We start from the raw sequence: 18,635 nt of genomic DNA, 5'->3' as shown, positions 1-18,635 counted from the left end.
CCATCTAATAATATCCGTCTTATGACGCAAGGCATACCTATGGAACGCATTTTGTTCTCCCTCCTTCTTCTTCTTCTTCTTTTTTTTTTTTTTTTTTTTTTTAATCCCTGCCCTCTTTTGGTGATTTTTAGGCAAGATATCTGAAATACTAATTCACCCCTCCTATTATATCTTTTAAAGCGTGCATAAGGTAGTATTTCAAGGCAAAGGTATTTCCACAGATCGAGATTTGAAATCTGTCATGTGCTTTTTATATCGTAACATACCTGCAAGTAAAACTGATCTGAATTCAGCCGCCCAGCCGATACAGTAGTTAGTGACGCTAATTGCCTTACTAATGGGCGCAGAAAGCACGATGTTTGTAAGCGTATAGTGTCTGTGCGTGATAGGTCACTCAAAATGCGCAGCCAGCAGAGAGTAGTCTCGAGAGATCGGTGGTAGGAGAAGAGTGGTAGGAGATCTTAGGACAATTAACCGGGGTTTTCTCTCCCAAAATTCAGGCGAAACTGCCCATTTGATCTTCTGATCCCCAACTAGTCGCAAATTCATAATTATTGGATCTAATTCTGTATTTCATTGCATAAAAGTGAGAAATTTTCATATTTCACCATCCAGACGATTTCACAGAATGTCATAAAAATGGCGGTGCCTTAATGCAAGTCACGACTGTTCGCCCGCACAGACGTTCTGTGGTTTGAAGGCCGGCGTGTCTTATCAAACTTGTTTTTTGCATAATATAAACTGAATTTCATTAAGGGTTCCGAGCATATTTCTCGGAATGTCATAAAAAGGCCGGTACCTTCCCGAAAATCGGTGACTGTTTCGGAATACTAGCCTTGTCAAATTGGGAATGAAAGGCACATTAGGCTTTCAAAATTACTTAAGTCAAAACGTAATTTACCCAGGAGTGAATTCTCATTTAATTTCTCTCTAAATTATGGAAACGCAATTTGGATTCTGTATCTTTTCCATTTCATTGCTAGAAAAGTATACGGATAATGAAACAAAAATTCATTGACATTATTTGGCTAATTATACTAACAGCTTATAAGGGAAACGTCATTAAAGTAGCACGTATACATTGTAAATTTGGAATTCATGTTTCATGTTAAAAAAATGTTGACGAAGACACTAATAAAAAGATATGGTCCAAATCAAGAAGGAAGTTTTGATTTTAGGGTTTAAATGAATGTAGTAATTTGAAGTACCAAATATAGCTTGATTCTAAGTACTGAATATAACTTATAATACACAAATAAAATAAAAGTATGAAAATATTTGACTTACAGTTTTCTAATAATTGCTGTCAACTTTTGAGGCTCAAGTAAAAAGAGTCACCAAACTGTATTTCTGACATTTCTTATACATATAAATCTGAATTTTCCTTTTTTCTTTCATTTGGAAGAATTATATTTTGTACGCATCATCGCCGTATAGTACTAAGAGAAGTGCAATAGCTGTTGCATAATCTGAAATGAAACTTGATAATTGCAAAACTGGCAAGGTTTTTTTTTGACTGCTACTCGAGTGTATTGCACATGTTTATCTTCATTTTCCCTATGTGGCTTCTGCCTTAGCATCTGCAGTTCAAGATATGAAGGATTAGGCATTGTTTGCTTACCTCACCCAATTGTTAGCAAAGATAATGTTTTTTGAAAGCACTGCGAACAGAATTTTTTTTTTTTCTTTTTTTACTTCAAATGCTAAAGAAGACAGAAACTTAAAATTTTGAGATGAGGCTCGACCTCATTAAGCAAATAAGGAGGACAAAAAACATTATCATGTGCTATTTTGTAATATTTTCTTAAAATAATAATGAATAATTATAATTTGATTACTAAAAATGAATTAATAGTCAGTACTTTGATAAAAGTATTTTACCATTTATAAAACGTATTTGATAAATTATTAATTAAAAACGAAATTTATTTACATAAGATATTTGGACAGGTGACGGAAGACGGGGACGCCTGGTGTTTAACAGAGGTAAACAGGCATATGTCCCGCGCCCTCCCCTATCTAGCGGCAGCAACTCCCTGGAACCTCATGAGGCCCCCTTGGGTGTTTATTGAAGAATTTTACGTAATTGTACTTGGCCATACAGAGGCGTCTTAAGAATGCATTAGTTTTGATAGATAGGCGAATGATTTGTTACATCTTGGTTTGTTAAACACTAATTATAGCATATGCAAACACATGCACTTACACTTGCACATATAAAGACACATACAAAACACGTGTAAAACACACACATGGAAGCACACTAGGTTGGTTTTTCAGAGAAGATATTTGGACAAGGTGCCAATGAAAAGAGCACAAATTTCCAGGTTTGGCATTTACGTTAGATGCGCGTACGTTTAATTCATCGCTTCTCAACCAAGGCTCGTCGGAACCGAAGCATCAATATAATCCGTTAGATTAGAATAGGTAATTAGAATAGGTTATTTTCTGTCTTCCGGCATACATTGTAACCATGGTAAAAACAGCTACAGCAAACGATCCATTTTGCTCCCCCCAACACAATACAACTGGTTTTTACTATGGAGGTAAGAAACTTCCTACCTCCATGGGGTTTTTTACCCAGCTCACTTCGGCTTAGTGTGTTCTCGTCTCACAAAAACTTAAAGAAAATGGCTGATTTGAATCAAAGTCTCAACTGAGCTGGAAGAAATTATGTGTTGAACACTGTTGTGTTACATTAGAATAGGCACTTCACAGTTATTTTTACCCTCCCAACTTGCGTCGTAACCATGGTAACGTCAGCTGCAGAAATTGTCCAGTCCACTTAATTTGTTTCTACTCAGTTCATTTCCGTTCAATGAGTTTTTGTCGCAAAATAGCCGCAGGAAGGAAGGCTGATTTGAACCATGGTCTCAACGATTAAACGTGGACAGCGAAAAAACTTTGAAACGCTTATTTGAAAGTACCATTGTTTAAGATGAAAAGGCTAACCAATTAAAATGTGTGTCTGAAGACGTTATTACTTCTAGCAACAGTCCCTGCTAGACGGGACTTTTCTGAGAAACGAGATTCAGGTAGCACTGGTTTAAACGAGAGGATTCCTAGAAAAAATATTATGCCTAGCTACGGAAGTACCGTCTAGCTGAAAAAACGATGTTGCGGCTATGCGGTATTTTTTTTCAAACCTCACAGAAAATGTCTCGGCTGGAGCTCTGTCCCGGGTACAGTCAACCAATCAGACGAAAGTGCTGCTTCTGAAGGATCACGTGATCCCAATCTGAGCGATAATCGATTACTGTTTGGCGTTCAATTCTTTGTAGTATGCGGAAATGGTAACCTAGCTACGTGGGTTTCCTGGAAATGTGCAGGTTCTGAGAAATGTACCTTTCGATGTCCACTTCTTCGTAGCCGAAACATAATGTGATTAGAACATAATTATACTCAGTGTTTATGCAGAAATTCCACGAGAAAAGAGTGATATTCGTATTTTAAAGTTTCCACAAAGGTAAAAAGGGATGCGATGTCTTAGATTCATAAAATTCTCCATAGTAAAGGCATAAAAGGTCCATCGCCATGCAGATCAAAAGCATCAAAGATGATATCTGAGTATTTTTAACTGTCGAATAGACTTACTTTAGTTTTACTTATTTTACGATATATTTATTAAGAGAGTTTCGAAATACACCTCATACTGATTCCAAACGAAGAGAAGAATTGCCATTATTTAGTTTCATCTGTTTTATTTATAAGGTATTTCTCTCGCCTTCTTAACTTGCTTTCGTGGTGTAATGGTCAGCACACTCGGCGCGTATTCCAGAGGTCCGTGGTTCGAGTCCCGGCGAGGGCATTGCTCATTTTTCATCTCTCCTGTTTCCAAAAAGTATCTAATGTCTCTACGTATTAACAAATAAAGATTGATTATTAAGCTTTAAAAATTAATTCTAATAGGAATAGGTTCTAATGGGTTCTAGAAGAAATATTTCTACGTGTTTACAGCGCATATCAAAGTCCATAAGCTCTGGAATTACTTATATAATTTACATTTACTTCAGAAGTCACCACAAATTCTCAATACAAGAAAAGAAATTAGTATAGCTCCAGTATTTCGATCCCGGGGCAATTCTTCTGAAATATATGATAATATAGGTCAGTAATTTCACCTCTTATTATTAACATTTCCACTTTTCTAATTGTGTGAGCCATCGTAGCATTTTTTCAAAACATATCGATTTGACATCAGGTAATTATAAAACTATTGTTATATGACATGCTTTAGAATTCTCTGTTGTCCTAGAAATAGAATCCATAAGGGAATAACTGTTGTCTTTCATAACCCCTTCATTAATGTTTTTTACTTATAATTTATTTCTATTAGTGTCAAAGATTGGTAAATAGACCTCTATCCATCATTACAGGCTGTCAGTTTTAATTTACGTTTCAATATATTTTATGCTTATATATCCTTATTTTTTGCTCCAGTATAATTTTAAGACAACCCTTTTTATTTCTAGACTTTTATGGAATGGAAGTTTCTAGAATTAGTGCGCAAATTTAAATTAGAAAACGTTGATATAATAAATATAATAACATGTGCTCTAAAGCTACTTAAAAAAAGCTTTAGCTGCTGCTAACTTAAAAAAAAGCAGATAAAAATTCATTATTAAAGTGTTTATGCTTCAGAACGACCATGCTTCATCGTGTGCTTTAAACGGACTCAGCCATTTTTACATGATATGTTTGGTATTGATGTGATATGTGATCTACGGCTTTTGGGTATTTAGTTATTTATTTCTTCGATAACACCATTAGAGCCCTCTGCTTGAAAATAAATACCAATTATTATGACTACGTAAAAAGAAATGATTCCATTAATTAATTTAATAATTTATGAAATTTTTGATTCCATTGAATTTAACATCTAAACACCTAAAAAAACACTTTCTGGACACACCTAAAAATTTTCTTCCATACGCACAGAAAAATTGAATGAAAAAGGATTTATAGGTTACTATAGGTTACTCTGAACCTTCTTTATCTATAGTAGATGGCAGCTCAACACAAACCAGTCCATATATTTTAGCCATGTTTAGTTTTTTAAGGCCCTCATTCTTCAAAGAAATCTTCCAGATTTTCTTTAGGGTATAAAAGGAATTGTTTGAAAAGAAATTTCTATGTTATTTTTTTGGCTGTATGCTAATCTCCTTATTCTATATTAGTTTTAAATTTTTACCTTGATACCTTGCCTAAAATCAAACGGCGAACCCTAGGTGGGCCCATACAGGGCTCACCGATAATTTAAGACAACTGAAAGTATGTATTCTTTATTTTTCCGCATCTCATCGGTCAGTTTATTGAAAACAATGCTCGTTTCAGCACTCTTTTTGAAACTCTATTCCAATCAGTGTGCCCACTTTGGGCACACCCACAGATTCAAACGATAAGCGCTATCTTCACAACATTTAACTTGTGTACTCCTCTAGGCCTAATTAGACTGCCTACGGTTTTTTTTTTTAGTCAAAATTCCAACTTTAAAAGGTAGCGTGCCGGAAAGGGTTAAGCCGTATGCATTACGAAAGTCTCTCAGCGTGGCCAAAAATGGCCATCATTTTTATTAACAGATCTCCACCATACTGCTGCGAGATAACATGGAAATATTTTCTGCTTGGTATTTAGCATGTTGTGCAGAACCTTTAGTTTCGAAACCCCCAGGCACATCTCAAATGTTTGAGCACTGGTACCGTCTGCAGGACTAATAAAGTTATTTTAGTGATTTACAATTCGATGATCATAGAATGCAATCTCAAATGCGGTAAATCGTATGCATGTTTCATCGATACCATGGATTTTTATTTCTGATTGTATTCCTCCAGAGCTTTTCTTTAAATGCCTGTTTGATAAGTTAAAAAATGCCGTGTTTGATAATAAAATTTAACTTTTTTTCTATGCATTTCCAGACACAAATCTGTCTTCTTAAAGAAAAATAGTAAACCTCTGTATACATGCAAGTAATGGATACTGCCATGGAAGTATTTGTGGAATATTACACAACAGATCATGTAAAAATAAATCTCGCATGTTTTCGTAATATAACCGAAACCGCCATAATTTTGAACTTAATAACAGCAGGATTGTTTGAAGTAGATGGATAGTTCGTTTGAAAGTAGAATGGTTGTTTATAAACAGAATTATTTGATACGAAAGAGGAGGATAGTTTATAAGCAGAATTGTTTGATACGAAAGTAGAAGGATGGTTTATGAGTAAAATTGTATCTAATTGCTGTATGCTGTAGTTCTGAGTTTTGCTACATAATTAACTCGGCGACTGTATTTTCTTGAAAATTATTTACAGATTTCACATTTGTAGTAGCTATGCCTGCAGCAGCTACCTACCTCCTCACACTTTCTTGATTCTTCCGCACTACGTAAGTGTACAATAATTTTTCTCATCAGTACTTTAATCGAAATGCTAGCTCAATCAAAAACATCGTGAAGGTTATACCATTCCTACCCTATACAAACAAAGCTTTCGATCATGAAAGCGGGTTGGAATGCATCAGATAAATACAGCTTTTCATTTTAGAGACTGTAGCCCAATTTCTTGTTTCCTGTTACATGAAAATCCTATAGAATATTTTCCTTGGTGTCATGCTGTTTGCTCAGGCAGTTGTGGAGAACGGAGTAAGTACCGAGTTCGTGGAAAATACTTCTTTTATTTATACGAATGAACTGTGGACTCTGTTAAAAAATTAAATAATATATTTTTCTGCAGAACAATCTAATTACTGCCGCATTAAAGAAACATTTATAGCAATTCTATGTCAGATTGCGGCATGTGGTCTCGATGACTCTTTTTATATGTTTCTAGGGATTTCCTGCTAATCACAAGCATAATTTATTTTAGCTGTACTAAAAGCATCAGTGGCAATCACTATCAGTAATATTTTTTCCTATAAACTGGTATGCTTATTAGACACATAAAGACAATTTGTTTTGATATAACTGTATTAGCTGGTTTAATTTTAAAGCAAACCGTAGTGTGGTATTAGAGAGATGAAAATATTCAGTCATTAAAGACGGAATTTAAGCACAATTCGCTTTTTTTTATGAAATAACATATAAATTAGAATTGGGAGCAAGGACTCCTTCGTCAATAATAAAGACAAGAATTTGGTATTAACCTTACTTTTTGCAAGATAATAACTAAGAAAGACAGAATGAAGATGTAGATCCAGGAAAAATAATGGTGTCGGGTAATAGCAGTTATACAGCACATGCTGTCTATGCCTTTGAGAATTTTTATCCATAATTGCACTTGATTTAATTGCATACAATTTGGACTATGTAGACATTGTTAAATCGTCCTTTAAAAGCAAATTACTCAGTAGTAAATATAAATCCAGTATACAGGTATTATTTTCTGCATCGCCATTATAACTTAGTTTCTTTTTTCTAATGATATTTATTTTAACGTTGTTGACAGCGTGCTTTTTTATATGAATATTGATTTAATTTAAGCAACCGAATAAACTTGCTATCCTGATAAATTCCTTAAAATTGCATGTAAATTGTTGATTGCATTTTTTGTTAGTTATAGTATAAGTTCCTGTGTTCTTTTTTAACTACCCTAGAACTAACCATGGTTTTCCGTTTTCCATGGATGTTCATTATTTATTATTAATTACATCTCTATGTTAAATTTATTATTTGGTATGTCTTCAGAATTATTCTGGGAAATCTTGAGGTCACTGTATTACAAACTTTTTAAAATAACGTCTGTTTTACTTTGTTTATTTATTTTATAAGAAAAATCTGATGAAACTTTTTTATCCCATTTAGCTCCAGAGCTCTGAAGATACACAGATTTTCCTGAACACTTAACAACCCCACATGTTTCATCCTGAAGATGAGAATTTTGTCATAATCTCGAGCTTTTTTGGACACTCAATACTTCATCTAAATTTATGACAGGAATTGCAAAAATACTCAGACTTTTATCTAAAGCTGTGCGCGGTGTTCTTGAGTCGTAATGACATTTTTTGTAGAAAGATTTTTCAAAATACACCAAGTGCAAGATTTATTTCCGCTGCCTTCACCTCAAACAGTGGCCAGGAGGCTGAAATGTAGAATTCAATACTGCTGGATGAGAGACGAATAGCTTGAACTATCACAGACTCATCTACACCGTAAGGTTAAAAATTTCCAAACTAATAATTAGCTGATTATGGCTGAAAATAGAGTGGGATCTATTAATCTCTTTTTACGTTTCATATTTTCTCAAGTGGATGCAAATTTAAACGAATCCCCCCTTTATCTAGTAACGGGATCTGTTTCTGAAGAACCGACAGAAAAAAAAATTGCTTAGCCATGGTTTTAAAACAAAAACTTTTCGCTTTTCACGAGAAATCTTTTTTATGGATACTGAATAATAATAGAGTGTCATATCTTCGAAGAGCTATGTTAAGGAAGACCCAATCTAAAATATTCATGTAGTGGTACAGTGACAATTCTGCCTTCAAAAATATACTCGATATACACTCATGTCCATAAATTAAGGATAATGCAAAATGAGGCAAAGGAAGAGTTAGAAGCAAAACAAATTTGACTTATTTGTAAAGCTTATTTATTAAACAAAAGGTAAAGAGCAAAAAAAGATGCTATATGTTTGATATTATTAAAAAAATTAGCGATTTTTTCTCCCTGGAGCAAAATACAAAAAAACCTATTAACAAAAAACCAATATTACATGGTTGGTATGATTGTTAATACATTGTATGTCTCCCAGACGATGCAATACAGTCCGTACAACGCCTAGACATGCTGAATATCAAATTATCGATCTGATCATGGGGGATATTACACCACTCAAAAAGCAATGCTCTCCGAAGTTCCGGTAGACATGTAGGAGGAGGTTGACGGGCTGTAACTCGTCGGCCAAGCATGTCCCACACATGCTCTACTGGATTCAAGTCCGTTGAGAATGCTGGCCAGTCCATACCGGTGATATCCTCCGATTGAAGGCATTCGCTTACGATGTTTGCACGGTGAGAACGGGCGTTGTCATCCATAAACACAAATTGTGCGCCCATGGCTCCCCGAAACAAACGTACATGTTGTTCCAAAATGACATCCCGATAGATTTGGCTTGTCATGGTTCCAATCTGAACATGCAGGTCAGTTCTGGAACCCAGAATAATTCCACCCCAAACGAGCACTCCTGCACCACAGTAACGATGTCGTCCAATGATGTTTTCTTGGTGGTAACGGGTACCTGGAGCTCTCCACATGAAATTCCGGCGAGAATCAGACTGCAAGCTAAACCTGGACTCGTCGGAAAACATCAAAGAAGTCCACTGTTGCGGTGTCCACAATGCATACTCTCTACTCCAGGCTAACCGCAGGCGACAGTGAGTTGCAGTAAGTGGAACGCATCTGAGGTCTACGAGCATATAGACCAATCTGCCCTAAGTGTCTGTACACGGTCTGCCTTGAAATTGTCGTACCAGTGGCTGAAGAAAGCTGACGAGACAGATCTGAGGCTGTGCTCCGCCTGTTTCTTTTGGCAGTAACTGCCAAATACCGGTCCTCATTCGGCGTTGTAACTCTGGGGCGACCTGTGCTGTAACGTCTACTCACATTACCATTATCTTGGAATCGTTGCCAAAGCCTGGAGATGACACTCTGGGCAATTCCAAGTTCGTCTGATACTTCCGGTTTGGGTACGCCCACATTCCAGACGGCCGATAATTCTACCACGTAAAAAATCATCCAAATGCGTCCTTTGTGTCATAACTATTCGGTTATTGCACTGAAATGCTTATAAAGCGCCTGCGAACAATTTTACTTTTTTGCCTATATTCCTTATATATCACTCTCTTACACTCTCGTCATTGTGACGTACCATCGGTGTCATCTGGTTACTCCCTGAAATTTGCATATGATTCTTTAAGATGTGTGTAGTGATTTTACAGGTGATATATTTATTTTAGAGTTCGATTTCCGTGTGACTCCGAATTATCCTTAATTTATGGACATAAGTGTAGTTTCAGTTTATTTTACTAGTTTGAATTTGTTTCAATACGAATTTATTTAAGTATCACAAATAAAATAATATCATACTGATAATCTAACGTGTAGCATTCAAGCTGCAACAAAATAAATCGAAAGAAGAATTTTATTTTACACAGTTGCTGTTTATCGTTTTCTAAATCAATGCGCTTTTATACTATTCGCGTTGACATTCAGAGACAGACAGAACTGTCTATTCAGACCGGAACGTATATAGCAGGTAGCATAATTTTATTTGATATATTCATGCAGACATTCATATTATTATATTACTTTCGTGTAAAATCATACGTAATAATTCTAAAACTTGCTTATTGGGGGGGGTAACAAATTTAATATTTCGCTGTATATTATTGGTATATTATTTATTCGAAAAATGAATATTAGCATTATGAATATTAGCTGTATTGCTCTAGAAAGTTAAAAAAACTCAGATCAGTCACCAGTCAAATATTCCTTTAGTTGAATTTTCTACAAAATATATTGTATTTCAATATGAAATATGATATGTTTTTCAAGGTGATATTTTCAGAGATCAAATGGCGTTCGTGTTTTAATCAGTTTTATAATTGATAATGATACATTTAACGGAAACTATAAAAGTAATCTTCGGTTCATTTTAATTACTATAAAATTAATTTTCTATATAATTCTTTATCGAAATCGTTCTGAAAATGTGCAAACATCCTCTGCGTTTGTAGGTTTGCTATCTGAAGTGAAAATAAGTTTGCTCTTATCAGTGTAATATTTCCAGGTGATAAATTTAACGTTACTTAAAGATTTTGTGAGCAGGAACTTGAAAATATTTACCCCGCTCTGTAACTAAAATCAAGTGAGACCGCTTCCATTTATTGAATGGATTTGCTCACCATTACACTTCTGTAAAAAAATTCTGTGTCTGTAAATTGATTGAAGACACACTGGAGTAATGTCTTTCAATCAATTTACAGACTGGAGAAGAAAACAAACCCAGTGGGCCAGTCCAAACCAAAAAGGGGAAACGAGGCAAACCAGTAAAAGGTTATCCTCTGCTATATTTACTTATATCGCTATTGTAGAGATATTAAGTTTATCTTTGTGTAGGAATCTTGAAGCTTAGTACTGCCTTCCTCAGGAATCGAAATTAAGATCTTTCAATTATTAGCTAGATATGCTTACCTCTACAGAATAAGTACTCAGTGCAAAAACACTTTTAATTACTTTCAGCTTGCTGTTTGTAAAATTTGTGGGATCATTTTTGGCATTAGTTTAATTAAATAGTTGCAAAACTATAATTTGCTGAGGGACAATGGGAGTGTTGATTACTAGAGAAAGCAGAAAGGCTATTATAAATTGAAGACGAAGCATTAATGACCTATTCTAGTGGCTAAGTAGTTATAAAAACTATTTGGATGCATTACAGATTATTATTAAAGTAATTAAGAAAATATAGGATTGAAAGATGGCATCAAACTATTAAGAAATATCCAAATCCCTGCTGTTTTCAAACTAAATGCAATCCACTTCATAATTTGAAAGGCAAAGGAAAACTAAAGTGCATCCAAGATTAGAAAAAATAATAAGAGAAATAAATTAAAGGCTTGTTATTAGAAAACTGACAACAACAAAAGAAACAACAGATTGTTAGGCTAGTCGATGATATAGGACTGTGGTATTGTAAGGTAACATAACATTAAGAACGTAATATTAAATAACATCAGAGACTCTATTATAGGGACTTACAGTTAAAAATGGATAAATTTTAAAACAAATTCCCATCTTTACTTAAATATCTACCGTTGCAAACATACGTTTCTTCCCTCTACGTGCTCACACTTTAAGTAGTAGTTCATTGTGATTGTAAAATTGAAGCGCGCGAGTTCAAAGAGAATGGCACAGTTTGAAACTGCTTATAAAGCCACCCACGGAAAAGAAAACTTAATTCGATTCTGACAATTTGAAGAAAGTATCCACAAGGGCGGTCTATTAGTTGGGCAATATTTATTTTAACCCCACTTGTGGTGGTTATGGTTAAGCTTTGGAGTAGCTATTGTTTTCTGTTTTCAGCTGAGAATACTGGACCAAAATGTTTCCTTTGTTAGTGACAGTGGGCAATTTCCAATAATGCCATATTCTTTCTATTCAGTGGTATTTACTTATGCAACTGCATATTATGGTGATCATTCTCTTTCATTTCAAACTGAAAAGAACAGAGTTTTTGTAACTTGGCAACTTAATAACATAAAATAAACAAACATTTCTCGCTGTTTTAAAACAACATGTATATATGTATACACACACAGTTAGATGCACACATATATATTACGCAAGCACACATACACGATCAACTTCTCTATTTGTTATTTTAATTTTTTACTTTATCTTTTATATAACATTTTCTTTCGTTTTGTATATTTTGGATTATTTCTGTTTTACATGTTTTTAGACTCGGTTCACTCAAATTGAAAGATTTTTAGTAGATTTTTAAGCTTACGTTTTAATTAAAAACATTTGCATATGGTTTCGTTTTTTCAAGTGTCGGATTATTACTCTTGCAAGTTTTATTTTTGGACTAGATCCCTCCTTTTTTAAAAATTTTTCTATACTTTATCATCTTTTTGAATTTGTCTATGTTTTTGATGCTACAATATTTCACTGCTTCACCTGTAGGGTTTGGACTGATAAAGACGAAGATTACTTGGCTTGTTTTCTTTAAATTATTCTTAAATTTTAATTTATGCTCTTGTCAGTTCAGATATAGACTATTTTATTTGTTTACTTCCTTCATTGTACCAATCCCATCATGACGATGCAACAAAAGACGTAAATATCATTTTTTCTTTTGCATGTTTTGCCGTCTTATTTCTTGAAGTTTGTCACTATGCTTCTATTTTTTGCTATCTTGCGTGTGGTCTGTTCCGAACTGAATGTAGAATAAATTTTATTTATTCTACATTAAACTAACTTATTTTTTTAAAATTTTTATTGTACATTTATGTATCTAAGAGATAAAATATACAGGATGAATCTGAACAAGACGGAAAAACTTTATGGGGTGACAGAGTGCAGCTATACAAGCAATATTCGTCGTATAAAGTCTGGGCGGAACGCAAACGGCGAGCTACTAGGTGGCATTATAAATGGTATAAAAAAGGGTCGGTCCTCGCACCCAACGGCATTTTCTACCGTAGATTGCCGAATACGAACCACAAAATTTCCAGGGCGATGAAATGGTCGAGGTGGTCCCATAGCTTGGCCACCAAGATCACCGGATCTCTCGTGTTTGTTCTTTTTCCTCTGAGACCATATGAAAAGCAGGCTCACCAGCGGCCGAGCGGTAAAGTCGCTGAACACTGGTAGTTCGGTCCGAGGTTCGAATCCCGCGAACGGGCTGGCTGCATGGGCGTTTTCGTGGTTTTCCCCATGTGTAACGTGTATACGAGCCAGTTTCCCTTAGAAAGTCCTCCACGAAAGGCATCCCTCCCCTTAGGCCGATAGCCTACTGTGCTTTGCCATAATTAAATACACACACACACACACCATATGAAAAGCCTAATCTACGAATGCTCGTTGAAACGAATAACGAATAGTCGTCAGGTTCGTCTCTGCTGCCGGCGATACTCGGGAAATGCTAAATGTCTTCACAAAAGTGTGGCAGTTCCTATCGCGCAAGTGTGAAGCCAGCATTACAGCTGGCGGAATGTCTTTTGAGCAATTTCTTTGAACATGTGCATCAGTTACATTCCCGTTCATAAAATGTTTTCTGAAGTATCTCCTCTCCTTGTGTTAATTCTTTAAATGTTTCAGTGAAAAACTACCTTTTAGCTTCTCACTGTTTGCATTCCGACCAAACATTCTATGACGGTTATTGCTCGTATGGTTGCGTTCTATCACATCGTAAAGTTTTGCTCCCTTGTTGAGATTTACCCTGTATAGAATTAATATCAACAAACAGTGGCGAACTGTCTAACAGCAAGGCACAAGTTAAAAATAATTGAAACGGAAACTCGAGAAACGAAATTCAAATAAAAGTAAATTAAGTCAAAAATTTAAAAAAAAATTACTAAATAATGAATAATAAAAACAAATAATAATAAATAACTCTTCAGTCTTAAGCCGAGCAACCGAAAAAAATATTAACAGAACCACAAAGATTTCAAGATTTTTAATTATTTGAAGCCCGACTTTACATTATTTTCATTACGATTAAAAACAAACGTGAATAACGCATCATACATAAGTTCGACACTCGACTTACTATAAGCACACTTATTCATGAACTGCGAAATAAAATAATCAATAAAATTCTTGAAATTTAAAGTAATTAAAAGAGAATATATAAATGTAATCTTAAGTATATTAAGTTTTTTTAAAAAAAACTTCCAAAGAAATTTTAAAAGCAATCATCAAAATATAATTTGTTCCGATGTGAGTCGAATTTGCAAACAAGAGGAAGGAAATTTTTAACTTTAAATTTTGAAAATTAGTGACTTGAAAAACTAAAGTGGTAGAATGTACAAGTTACGAAAACTATGGTAATCAGTGAAACCAAAAATACAGTAAAAGTAAAAACCAAAGTATAAGGTAAAGTATAATTGAATTTTTAAATTAAAATTTTAAAATAAACAGAAATATCTAAAAATATAAAAAGGTAACTGTTTCACTATAACGTTCCATAATTTTAGAAAAGGGAAAAGTAGAGCTACAATTTAAAAAAAAGCAGACGACCATTTAGAATAGGAAATCAAATCATTTATATAAAAGATAAAAAGTTGCAGTGAACTAGAGAAAAATTTTATCTCTTAAGCTCCTGAATTATAACACGAAGCTGTATTCATCATATATGTAACAAAAAAAATACAAATGAAGAAATTTCATAAACCAGTATCCAACTGTGTTTCTGTATAACTGGCACTAACATACTGAAAAATTAGAAATATTTAAATCCAGCCTGGAGGAAGGAGCTGGCAAATATAAAACACGAAGATTCTTTGCAACTGCAATAAACCACTATGAATGAAACATATCCGGTACTGAAACGCACAAATCCATAAAAAATACCAGTAGAGAAAAGTAGAATAAAATAAAAAAATATATATATATATTTGCACTACTTTTTTGATTCTATTTTATTTTTCTGCAGTACGTTTTACAATATTTTTTGCACTTTTTATGCATTTGTGCGTTTTGATCTCAATGTTGAGCACGTTTTGTTCAAAGTAGTTTACTGCATTTGAAAATAAATTTCACTTTTTACATTTGCCAACTCCTTGCTCCAGGTTGGATATGTGATGGATTAAAATATTTCAAATTTAAATCCATCACATATTCAACCATTATATTATATATGTATGAATTGAGATTTCATACAATTCTGATTTTAAACCGGAATTCTCATTAAATACTTATTAGTCTGAAGTCTGCATTTATATTTAAATACATTAGCATTATTAGAACAATTTTACCGTTTGACTATTGATAGTTTTGCATGCTCATTTTCTTTATTATGGACTGCCAGCGGCTAAGAGATAAAATTCACTAGGTACTGTTAGCTTAATTCAAGTCGAAACCACGAGGAATGAGCTAACTAGTTTTCAGAAATTCCCTCATGCGTAATAGGACTGCAAGCCAGTTTCTCTTGAAATATGCTCCACGAAGTCATCCCTCCCTTAGGCAGATACCTTTTACATGCTTTGTTGTAATCCAAATAATTCAGTCCAATCTATTCCTGTAATTTTATTGTTTATTATAGATTAAACAAAATTTTCAGACAAGGCTTCATAAGATTTCAAAATTAAAAAAAAATGTTCGAGGGGATATAAGAAAGTACACAAAATTCATTTAAATCACATGAGCATTCGACCACCATCAAAAGATCTCAATTACTTCTCCTTTTAGTTGTCTTTTCAGGAATTACTCAAAGATTTTGTTAAAGATTGTAAGTTTAATGCACACATAAACAATTTTTAATTTATATTTTTTTGCACTAAGAATTTTTCCATCAATTGCATAATAATTTTTCGTTAATTAGTTTCTATAAATTTTGTGAGAATTCCAAATTTATTAGCTTTTCGAAACACCGTAAAAATCTAACATTATTTGACATGCGCTTTTCTAAAATTTATCTTAGTGCGGTTACAAAAATGTTCGTGTCGAAATTATACATCTGAATCATTAGAATTAAAAATGAATTCAGTTTGAATACTTACACTAAATATAGTTCATTTAAAAATTAAGGATTGTTAAAAGAATGCATTATACACTTATACACAGAGTAGACATCCTTGACATTCTTTGGTTAATATATACAGGTCATTTACACACTCATTACACTTTTATGGTTTAAATGAGATCTCCACTTAGTGAGTGCGTGCGAAGAGCGTGATATTTAATAAATAAACGTAACACACAAAATGTTAAAAAAACGCCCCTTTGGACTTAATTTAAAATCTGAAACCTTTCAGATTTTTAAAATTTATTTTGAAATTCGTCCAGCTATAATTCAGAAACATGGCCCTGTTCATAATTCTTTCGGCTGCTCCTGGATATAGACTAAGGAATTATCAACTATTATTTATTATTTATTAACTATTATTTAATATTTAATTTTAATTGTTTTTATTCCAAAGGACTTTGTGCCTGAAGGACTATTGTTATCGTTTTGCGATTTTGCGTTGAAAACTTTAAAAGGCTGTATCATTTTTCAAATCGTTGGCACCAAATTCTATAGCCCTGTACTATATTTGAAGAAATTAAATAATGAAGAATCTGCATAAATGTATGTATGTTTCTCGCATTCTGATAAAACAACGGTACCTAGAACCATCCAGTTTTGAATGACGTAATCCTACTGCGAATATTGGCATATCAGAAAGCCCAAGTTTGAAATTTGGAATTTGTTTTATTATCGATTTCATATTTTGTAAAACTTTGACGAATTTTTCATTAAAAAACTCTACGATTTAAAAGTGAGCAGTAGCAACACTCTACGGAGGGAAAAAAAACCTTTTCATCTCCAGGGCGCGAAACTGTGTAACGGAAATTCTAAAGATATGCTCATTTTAAAATTATTTTGCGACATTGCTGTTGAACTGAATTTTATGGTTTAAGTGCAAAGAACACGATATTTAATAAATAAAAGTAACACACAAAACGTTAAAAGAACTCCCTTTTAGGCCTAATTCAAAATCTGAAACCTTTCAGATTTTATTTCTGTATTTATTTACTCTTATTTCAGTTAACGTTTTTACTTCAATTTTTTTTTAATTTTTGCTTTCTTGTTAGATTGTTTACCACGTTCGGTTGATATACTAAATTCTATACATTTTCTTTCTTTCTTTATTAACTAATTTCACAACATTTTGCTCGTCATTAAGGATATTTATGAGTTAAAGATTTTTCGGTTTTTGATCTTTATGTACTATATGCGTACACCTATCTATCTATCTGTCTATCTATATATATATTGTATAATTTTGAATCGGACAGAAAAAATAAAATAAAGATATACAGAAATCCCCAGAGAAAGGAAAGAGTTTTAGAATGTGCATAGGCATATAGATATATAAAGATCAGTAGTTGAAAAATATTTAAACGACTATTAATGCCGAGCAAAATGCTGTAAAATTAAAGTGAATAAAATAAAATATAAATATACTATAAGTGACAAGTTAACTAAAATTGTATCTCATAATAAAATTTATTATTCAGTAAAACAAATTTTATGACGAAATTTTCACCTTGATCCTAAATTGAGACTAATTGAATTTTTGTGTAGCAGATTTAAATTATATTTTATTTTATTCTATATATAGATATAAAGGCATGAAATAAATATAGATGCAGATAGACTGATTTAAGTTTACTTATTTAAGCAAAAGCTAGTATTTAATCGTATGAATTTCATTTACCCAAGTCAGTTTGATAATTCTAGAAATGTGTAAACACAAAAATGAACAATAACACAATTGTAAGAATAGGCGAGGGGAAAAAAAAAAACTTTTAATGTTAAAAAAAAAAAAAGCGAGACAAAATTTAAACTGTAATAATAAACTTACTGAAACTGTACCATATTAGTAAGTACAAGATTAATTTCCTTTTCTTTGGCTTATTGTTTGCTTTCTTCTTGTTACGTAACTTTCCATGGCCGAGTTGATTAAAATTCTTACATTTCCTAATTTATTCACATTAATTTCACTGCATTTTGAATGATTTTATTTTTTTTTTTTCAAAATTTCATTTTATTTTTTTTTCTCTCTCTCTTATTTATCTATATATGTGTGTGTGTTAAGAATAAATATATACTTCGTGACTGAATGGGAGAATGCGATAACCAGTCTAGTATGTAAACCAGTCATGGCCAAACGACGGCTCTTTGGCCCTTTAAATATTACTGACCTCGTGACAACAATTAATAATAATAATATATATATATATATATATATATATATATCATTCCTATTTAAACAGAAATCCTGCTACAATACATTTTTTAACAAACAGTCGTTTTATTTTTTTAATTATATTTTAGGTTTACTAACAATTTTCAGACTACATGAAACTGCAACTCGCCATCGCGACGATACTACTTTTTAGTACATTTAAGAGCTTTGTGAACAGTAGCAAAAAAA

General features: G+C 33.1%; 1 protein-coding gene across 4 annotated transcripts in view; it reads right to left on the bottom strand.

The window, feature by feature from the left end:
• The window catches only part of LOC118205883 (aquaporin-3-like), a 268,522-nt gene that overhangs the window by 155,213 nt on the left and 94,674 nt on the right, over nucleotides 1–18,635 (bottom strand). The window contains exon 1 of one of the 4 annotated variants that reach the window (XM_085818284.1): nucleotides 1,288–1,445. The exons of the other annotated variants lie outside the window; for them this stretch is intronic. The gene's annotated coding sequence lies outside the window, so the exon portion shown is untranslated. Of the gene's footprint in view, nucleotides 1–1,287; nucleotides 1,446–18,635 lie in introns of those variants that run through there. 4 annotated transcript variants of the gene reach the window in all.

The sequence above is a fragment of the Stegodyphus dumicola genome, chromosome 6, assembly GCF_044657685.1.
Source record: "Stegodyphus dumicola isolate Sdum_Otavi_A_Nest chromosome 6, ASM4465768v1".
Classification (NCBI taxonomy): Eukaryota; Metazoa; Arthropoda; class Arachnida; order Araneae; family Eresidae; genus Stegodyphus; species Stegodyphus dumicola.
Note: the sequence above shows the minus strand (reverse complement) of the source record. Positions and strands in the feature narration are given on the sequence as shown.